The following is a 10,288-nucleotide window of genomic DNA, read 5'->3' as shown; positions in this document are numbered from 1 at the left end:
CAAAGCTCCCACATCCAAAGCCTCCAAGAAAAATATGAATTGGTCTCAGGCCATGTAAGACCTCAGAAAGGATCTCGAAAATCATGTAAGGGAAGTAGAGGAAAAATTGGGAAGAGAAATGAGAATGGTGCAAGAAAATCATAAAAAAGGAGTCAACAGCTTGGTAAAAGAGGTACAAAAACAAGTGGTAAAAGAGGTACAAAAAGCCAATGAGGAGAAGATTGCTTTTAAAAAGCAGAATTGACCAAATGGAAAAAGATGTCCAAAAGCTCATTGGAGAAAATAATTCCTTAAAAATTATAGTGGAGCACATTGAAGCCAATGACTTTATGAGAAATCAAGAAATGATAAAACACGGGAGGCTGCCTCATGTCCCTTGGGGGCTGCCACCTCTCCTTAAGCTGAGACCTCCCTTGAGCTGCATCTCCCTTCAGGTCAAAAAAGCCTGCTTGGTGTGTTGCGTTACCCCCCCCCCCCAAAATGCCTTTACTTGAAAAAAAGAAAAGAAACAATAAAACAAAACCAAAAGAATGAAAAAATAGAAGACAATGTGAAATATCTCATTGGAAAAACAACTGACTTGGAAAATCGATGCAGGAGAGATCATTTAAGAATTATTGGATTAGTCATGAAGAAAAAAAGATCCTAGACATTATCTTTCAAGAAATTATCAAGGAAAACTGCCCTGATATTCTAGAACTAGGAGGCAAAATAGAAATTTCAAGGATCCACCAATCACTTCCTGAAAGAGATCCCAAAATGAAAACTCCCGGGAATATTATAGCCAAATTCTAGAGCTTCCAGGTGAAGAAGAAAGTATTGCAAGCAGCCAGAAAGAAACAATCCTAGTATCATGGAGCCACAGTCAAAATAACACAAAATTTAGCAGCTTCTACATTAAAAGATTGAACAGCTTGTAATATGATATTCCAAATGGCAAAGGAGCTAGGATTCCAACCAAGAATCACTTATCCAGAAAAATTAAGCATAATCCTTCAGGGGAAAATGGATATTCAAAGAGATAGAGGACTTTCAAACATTATTGATGAAAAGATCATAATGGAAAGATGATATTTCTAACTCATTAAGATCTTTTTCATCATTAGGACAGTTAGAAGAAGTATGTATAGACAGAGGGCACAGGTGTAAGTTGAATATGAACGGATGATATCTAAAAAATAAAATTAAGTGGTGAGACTGGAATGTACTGGGAGAAAGGGAAAGGGAGAGGTAGAATGGATAAATTATCTACCATAAAAGAGGCAAGAAAAAGCTTTTACAGTGGAGGGGAAAAAGGGATAGTTGAAGGAGAGTGAGTAATCTTTACTCTCATCATAATTGGCTCAAAGGGAAAATAATATACAGGCTCAATTGGGCATAGAGATCTATCTTACCCTACAGGGAAGTATGAGGGGAAGGGGATAAGAGAAGTGGGGGGCTGATAGAAGGAAAGGCAGATTGGGGGCGGTAGTCAGAAGCAAAACACTTTTGAGGAGGGACAGGGTAAAAGGAGATGAGAAAAGAATAAATGGCAGGGAATAGGAGGGAAATGCAGTTAGCAATAGTAACTGTGAAAAAAGTTTTGAATCAAGATTTTCTTATAAAGGCCTCATTTCTCAAACATATAGAGAACTGAGTCAAACTCATAAAAATAAGAGCCATTCTTCAACTGATAAATGATAACAAGTTATGATCAGTTTTCAAATGAAGTAATCAAAGCTATCTATAGCCACATAAAAATATTCTAACTCTTGATTGGAGAAATGCAAATTAAAACAATTTTGAGGTACTACTTCATACATATTAGATTGCTAATAGGACAGAAAAGGCAAATGACAAATGATGGAGGAAATGTGGGAAAAGTGAGAAATTAATGCACTCTTGGTGGAGCTATAAACTGATTCAACCATTCTGTAAATTGGAACCATGTCCAAATGGCTCTAAAACCATTCATACCCTTTGACCTAGGAATACCACTACTTGGTCTGTATATCCAAAAGAGACAAAAAAAAGAAAAGAACCTATATGTGCAAATATATTTATAGCAGCTCATTTCCAGGAGCAAAGAATTTGAAGTTGAGAGGAGGCCCATCAATTGGGGAATGGCTGAACAAGTTACGGGATGTGATTATGATGGAATGCTATTATACTGTAAGACATGAGAAGCAGGATGCTCTCAGAAAAACCCAGAAAGATTTGCATGGGCTGATGCAAAGTGAAGTGTAGTGTGTATAAAATAACTGCAATATTATAATATGATTAGCTGTGAATGACTTAGTTATTCTTAGCAATGCTGCAGTCCAAGACAACTCTGAAGGACTATCTATCCAATAGATATATACATACATACATACACATTCACTTATATATATACATAAACGTATATATATATATATATATATATATATATATATATATATATATATATATGCATATTCCCTTCAACTACCCTAATACTGAGGTCTCATGAATCATACATGTCATCTTTCCATGTAGGAATGTAAACAAAACAGTTCAGCTTTAGTAAGTCCCTTGCAATTTCTTTTTCTTGTTCTTTTTCTTGCTTACCTTTTCTTGCTTCTCTTGATTCTTGTGTTTGAAAGTCAAATTTTCTATTCAGTTCTGGTCTTTTCACTGAGAAAGCTTGAAAGTCCTCTATTTTATTGAAATCCATATTTTCCTTGGAGCATGATGCTCAGTTTTGCTGGGTAGGTGATTCTAGGTTTTAATCCTAGCTGCATTGACCTCCGGAATATCATATTCCAAGCCCTTCGATCTCTTAATGTAGAAGCTGTCAGATCTTGAGTTATTCTGATTGTGTTTCCACAGTACTCAAATTATTTCTTTCTGGCTGCTTGTAATATTTTCTCCTTGATCTGGGAGCTCTGGAATTTGGCGACAATATTCCTAGGAGATTTCTTTTTGGGATCTATTTGAGGAGGTGATCGATGGATTCTTTCAATTTCTATTTTGCCCTGTAACTCTAGAATATCAGGGCAGTTCTCCTTGATAATTTCTTGAAAGATGATATCTAAGCTCTTTTTTTGATCATGGCTTTCAGGTAGTCCAATTATTTTTAAATTATCTCTCCTGGATCTATTTTCCAGGTCAGTGGATTTTCCAATGAGATATTTCACATTGTCTTCTATTTTTTCATTCCTTTGGTTCTGTTTTATAATATCTTCATTTCTCATCAAGTCACTAGCTTCCATTTGCTCCAATCTAATTTTTAAAGTAGTATTTTCTTCAGTGGTCTTTTGGACCTCCTTTTCCATTTGGCTAATTCTGCCTTTCAAGGCATTCTTCTCCTCATTGGCTTTTTGGAGCTCTTTTGCCATTTGAGTTAGTCTGTTTTTTAAGGTGTTGTTTTCTTCAGTGTATTTTTCAGTATTTTTTTGGGTCTCCTTTAGCAAGTCATTGACTTGTTTTTCATGGTTTTCTTGCATCCTTCTCATTTCTCTTCCCAATTTTTCCTCTACTTCTCTAACTTGCTTTTCCAAATCCTTTTTGAGCTCTTCCATGGCCTGAGACCAGTTCATGTTTTTCTTGGAGGTTTCTGTTGTAGGCTCTTTGACTTTGTTAACTTCTTTAGACTGTATGTTTTGATCTTCTTTGTCACCAAAGAAAGAATGCAAAGTCTGAGACTGAATCTGGGTGCGTTTTCACTGCCTGGTCATATTCCCAACCAACTAACTTGACCCTTGAGTTTTTCAGTGGGGTATGACTGCTTGTAGACTAAAGAGTTCTATGTTCCACGTTTGGGGGGGATGTGCCAGCTCTGCCACACCAGCACTACTCCTTCCCCAAGAACCCCCAACCCGAACTGGGCTTAGATCTTCAGCAGGCTGTGCACTCCTGCTCTGATCCGCCACTTAATTTGTCCCACCAGGTGGGCCTGAGGCCAGAAGCAACTGCAGCTGTAGCCCCTGGGGCTGGTAGCCGAACTGCAAACTCCTTCCACACCCGCAGCTTTTCCCACTAACCTTCTCCGCTGTCTTTGGTGTTTGTGGGTTGAGAAGTCTGGTGACTGCTGCAGCTCACTGATTCAGGGTGGTAGGGCACATTCCACCTGGCTCCTGGTCTGGTTGGTCCATGCTGCTCACACTGGGCTCTGCTCCACTCTGCTCCCAGCTCCCAGCTCCCAACTCCCAGCTTCGTGTGGGATAGACCTCACCCAGAGACCATCCAGGCTTTCCGGGGCTGGAGCCCTGATTCCCTCTGCTGTTTTGTGGGTTCTGCCATTCTAGAATTGATTCAGAGCCATTTTTTATAGGTTTTTGGAGAGACTCCGCAGGGAGCTCACACTAGTCCCTGCTTTCCGGTCTCCATCTTGGCTCCGCCCCCCAAAAGCTTTTTTTTTGACAAAATACAATACTCATTTCTGTTGAAAGACCAGAAAACACAGAAATAAATGTACCTGTCCTTAAAATGATAAATAGTACATTTCTTAAACCAAGAATTATGTAACATATATGTAACAGAAATACTAGAATCCTTTCCATAAATTCAGAGGTTAAACAAGGATATCCCTTGTCATCACTTCTATTTGACATAGGAAGGAAGGAAACAAAGAAGTTAAGTGTCTACTATTTGCCAGATACAGTGTTAAGCATCTTATAAATATTATCTTATCTGGTTCTAACAACAACCCTGGAAGGTAAGGCTGTAAGTAAATTTCATTATTCATATCTACTCTGTACTGTTCTTTTCCTCCCACTGAAGCTGTACATACCTCCTTGAATGTGCCTGGTCGCCTCACTCTCTGTCTCACTGGACATTTGACTTCCTACATCTATGGAACTCTCCGTGTTATGAATTTAGCATATATGCTTTTTTATTGTTCCTTTTTAAAAGTGAATAGTGTCTTTCTCCACAACTATACTGTAAAACTCCAGAGATCAGCCTTTTTTTTTATTAAAATAGCATTTGTTAATTATATTTGTTATGATAACAGGGGTTAGATTGAAATATACCTCATGGAGCACATGTGGGAATGGGCCTCTAAAATAGAAACTTTTTAGTGAGAGATGGAGAGTGCCCAGCATCAGCTTTGTGTGTTTTGCCCCTTTAGCCTACACTTAGCTATTTCTTTTTTTCTTTCTTTTTAAAAATTTAAATAGTACATTATTTCCCCCCAATTACACATTAACATTTTTTTGCATTCACTATTATAAGATTTGGAGTTCCAAATTTTTCTCCCTCCCTCCCTTTCCCTCTTCTGAAAATGGTAGGCAGTTTGATAACGTTTATGCATGAGCTATCATGTAAAAGATATATCCATATCCATCACAGTTATGAAAAAAGAAATGGATCAAAAGGAAACAAAACCCCAAGAAAGAATAAAGTGAAAAATATGTTTCCATATGTATTCTGAGTCTATCCGTTCTTAATCTGGATATGGATAGCATTTTCTTCATGAGTCCTTTGCACTTGTCTTGCATCATGGTATTGCTGAGAAGAAGTGAGTCATTCATAGCTGATCATCACACAATACTGCTGATACTGTGTGCAATGTTTTCCTGGTTTTGCTCATTTCATTTTGCATCAGTTCACACAAATCTTTCCAGGTTTTCCTGAAATCTTCCCATTCATCGTTTCTTGTTGCACAAGTAGCAACATTCATATACCACAGCTTGTTTAGCCATTACCCAATTGTTGGGTATCTCCTTAATTTCCAATATTTTGCCACAATGAATAGGGATACTATGAATATTTTTGCATCTGTAAGTCCTTTTCCTTTTTTTATGATCTCATTGTGATAGGACCTAGTAGTGGTATTGCTGAATCAAAGGATATGGACAGTTTGGTTGCTTTTTGAGCATAGTTGCATGTTGCCCTCCAGAATGGTTGGATCAGTTCAAAGCTCCAACAGTAATGCATTAGTGTCTCAATTTTCTCTCATCCTCTCCAACATTTATCATTTTCCTTTTTTGTTATATTAGTGTAACGACAATGCTACTTGCTGCTACTGTGGCTGTGTAAGGCCAATAACACCAGCACACAAGAGAGCTTCTAGCATAGGATCTTTGATCTGCTTTTCTAAGGAAAGCAACTTCAGGTGGTTTACAATCTCACTTTAATTAAACATACATATATCATTCACTTAGTTCAGGGGGCAAAGTCAGCATCCTGAACTTCAGAGCAATTACAAACAGAAATTACAAACAGGAATTATGAGCAGATAGAATAACAGAAACCAACAGACAAGTTTCCATCTGTCTGACCAAATTACAATACATAGTTACCAGAGGAGAAGCATCAGCATCTGGGTTTTCAAAGCTGGGGGAAGGGGGGCTCTTAATGGCTACCCAGAGTCTCTTCTGGCCAAACCACACAAACACTCTTCCAATGAGTGAAACCCCCCAAACAAAATGCCAACCTCAGATCATATGTACACTTCTCAGGGCCCTGGGGCTTAGTACCTACTTATCGAAAGGGTGTGAGACCTGGGGCCTGGGGCTTTCTTGTTTCTTAACCAGGTCAGCAAAGATTCTTGATTCAAAGACTCCATTGAAACAAAGGCAAGACCCATCAAAGCACTTGATTACCTCAGTGCTGAGAAGCATTCCAGAACAAAAGAAAACAAAAAATCTCATTTTGCTTGCCATCACAATTAGCCAATCTGATTGGTTCAAGGTAGTATTTCAGAGTTGTTTTAATTTGCATTTCTAAATCACTTTTGAACAACTTCTTCATATGCGTATAGATATCTTTGATATCTTCATCTGAAAACTGCTTGTTCATATCCTTTGACCGTTTATCAATTGGGGTATGGCTTATGTTCTCATAAATTTGACTCAGTTCTCTATATATTTGTGAACTGAGGCCTTTATCAGAGAAACTTGCTGTAAAGATTGTTTCCCAGATTTTTGCTTTCCTTCTAATATTTGTTGCATCACTTTTGTTTGTACAAAGCCCTTTCAATTTAATATGATCAGAATTATCTATTCTACACTTGATAATGCTCTCTATCTCTTGTTTAGACATGAATTCTTCCCCTACCCATAAATCTGACAGGTAGACTATTCCTCGCTTTTCTAATTTGGTTGTTTCATTGTCTTTTTAGCAAGATGTGGTTTCTTTCATTATCTTTTTAAATTAGGTATATTTTTACTTTTACTTTGTCTAAGATCAGGATTGCTACCCCTGCTTTTTTTTACTTCAGCTGAAGCATAATAGATTCTGCTCCAGCCCTTTCCCTTTATTTTGTATGTCTTTCTGTTACAAGTATGTTTCTTGTAAGCAACATATTATAGGATTTTGGTTTTTGATCTACACTATCTGCTTCCATTTTATGGAAGAGTTCATCCAGTTCACATTCACAGTTATGATTACTACCTGTGCATTTCCCTCCATCCTATTCTCCCTCCTGTTTGTCCTCTCTCCTTTCACCCTTTCCCACCTCACCAGTGTTTTGCTTCTGTCTACCGCTTTCCCTGATTTCCCTTATTTCAATCTCCCCCACTCCCCGGCCCCTGCCGCTTTTACTTAATCTCTTCCCCTCCTACTTCCCTGTCAGGTAAGAGAGATTTCTATATTTTACTGATTGTGTATATTATTCCCTGTTTGGGCCAATACTGATGAAAGGATCAAGTGATGCCCATTGCCCACCCTCCCATTTTCCCTTCCACTACAACAGGTTTTTCTTGACTCTTCGTGTGAGATAATTTACCCCATTCTACCTCTCTCTTCCTTCTGCATCTTTTGCACTCCTCTTTCTCATTCTTTAATTTTTTTATGTCATTCCTTCAAATTCACCTTATACCCATGTTCTCTGTCTATGTATATTCCTTCTAGCTGTACTGTTAGTGATACAAGTTAACTGGGCAGCTTTCAGCCATCGAAATTTACCATCCTTTGGAGAGGAGAAGGAGGGGGAGAAGGAGAAAACAAGCTGAGTTACCCAGCTGGCTAGGTCCCCATTCAGGCAACTGAGACTACTAACAGGTTGTGTTTGTCCTTTGTTTTCAAAGAGGACCATGATATCAGGGAGATAATGACATGACTTGTAGTTGCCTTTGATTTGAGTGAGGGAGGGCTGTGCAAGGTAACCAGCCTCACTTTCTCCTCCAGAGCCATCTGGGTCCAGTGGCCAGATATTCATCAGGACAACTGGAGATGGCCCAGGATGCAATGGGAGACCCTGGCCCTTTTAGGCTAAGGTCTTTTCAGGTTCTCATTTTGAGTGAGGAAATGCTCATTCAGTGAATAGTCCCTCCTGGCTCAGAGTGAATGTAAATGGTAACATTTTCTCTTTGGCCAGCAACCCTGAGGGTCTTCCCCTCCCAGCCTATTTTTTTTAAATTAAAGGGGCCATCCCTTGACTCACTTCTTAAAGAGGTCTATTCATTGAATGGTTGTTACCTCACTCAAAATGAGAACCTGAAAAGACCTTACCCTAAGTCTCCCATTGGATCCCGGGCCATCTCCAGTTGTCCCACTGAATATCTGGCCACTGGACCCAGATGGCTCTGGAGGAGAAAGTGAGGCTTGTGACCTTTCACAGCTCTACCTCACTCAAAATAAAGTCAGCTGCAAGTCATGTCATCATCTCCCTGATGTCATGGTCCTCTTTGAAAATGAAGGACAAACACAACAACCTGGTGATATAATTTTTAAAAGTTACAAGTATCATCTTCCCATGTAGAGATATAAAAAGTTTAGCTCTACTGAATCCTTTATGATTTTTTCCCCTTTTTACCAGTTTATGCTTCTCTTGTGTTTTGATATTGGAGGTCTAATTTTTGGTTTAGCTCTGGTCTTCTCCTTATGAAAGCTTGAAATCCTTCTATTTCATCGAATGACCATTTTCCCCCTTAATGTATTAGGCTTAATTTTGCTGGGTAAGTGACTCTTGGTTATCCTAAAGCCTTTGTCCTCTGGAATATCATGTTCCATGACCTCCAATACTTTGAGGTTGAAGCTTCCAGGTCCTGTGTGATACTGATTGTGACTCCCCAACACATGAATTGTTTCTCTCTGGCAACTTGTAGTATATTTTCTTTGACCTGATAGTTCTGAAATTTGGCAACAATATTCCTTGGGGTTTTTATTTTGGGATCTCTTTCTTAAGGTGGTCGATGGACTCTTTGAATGTCTATTTTGCCCTCTGGCTCCAGGACACCGGAGCATTTTTCCTTGATAATTTCTTGAAAGATGCTGTCCAGGTCCTCCTTTTGATTATGACTTTCATGTATTCTAATGATTTTGATATTATCATTCCTGGATTTATTTTGCAGGTCAGTTGTTTTTCCCATGATGTAGTTTACATTTTCTTCCATTTTTTATTCTTTTGAATTTATTTGATTGATTCATGATGTCTCATAGTCATTAGCTTCCACTTGCTCAATTCCAACTTTTAAGGTATTGTTTCCCATTTGGCTAATTATACTTTTTAAAGGAGTCATTTTCTTCAGTGGATTTTTGTATCTTCTTTTCCATTTGGCCATTTCTACTTTTTACGCAGTTTTCCAAGCTGTTGACTCTTTTTTCATAATTCTCTTGCGTCAGTCTCATTTCTTTTCCCATTTTTTCTTCTATCTCCCTTACAGGATTTTTAAGCTCCTTTTTGAGCTCTTCCATGAGATCTTGAGACCACTTCCTGTTTTTCTTTAGAGTTTTGCCAATAGGTGTTTTGCATTGTTGTCCTCTTCTGAGTTTGTTTCTTGGTCTTCTTTGTCCCCATAATAACTTTCTATGGTCAGATTTTTTTTTGTTGTTGTTGTTATGGTTGTTTTCTGCTCATCTCTCTCTCTCTCTCTCTCTTTTTTTGCCTTTTTCCTTTCTTTCAAATTTGAGCTCTGCTCCCAGGGTGGAGAGGGGCACTGTTTCTGGCTTCTTGTGCTAGTGGCTGCAGGCCTGGCTGTTTACCTGGTGCTGTACTGATGTTGCCCTGAGGCCCACAGGAAACCCTTGTGACTGGTGCTGGGCTGCAGGTGTGGGGTGGGGTTTGGCTGGTGCTACAAAAGGTTGTAGGGATCTGACAACTTACCTGGTGCTGAACTGGAGTCCTAGTGGTGGTTTCTAGTGTGTGCTGAGTCCTGGTGTGGTGGGTGTTTCTGCCTTTTTGCCTGGGACTACACTGAAGTATGCCAGGGCCTGTTTGCTTAGAAACCCATACTCTTGATGTCTACCTGTTTGGCCAGGGCTACACTGAAGCATGTAGTGGTTCTTGGAGCTCAGGTCTGCTGGTTCCCCTGGCTATGCTAAGGAATATGGGGGATTGTGATGTTGGCTTTTGCCTGCTTCATCACACTGGGACTCAGAATCTTCTGTTGGTTTTCTGAGG

Source organism: Trichosurus vulpecula, chromosome 7 (genome assembly GCF_011100635.1).
Source record: "Trichosurus vulpecula isolate mTriVul1 chromosome 7, mTriVul1.pri, whole genome shotgun sequence".
Lineage (NCBI taxonomy): Eukaryota > Metazoa > Chordata > Mammalia > Diprotodontia > Phalangeridae > Trichosurus > Trichosurus vulpecula.
This window is presented reverse-complemented; position numbering follows the sequence as displayed.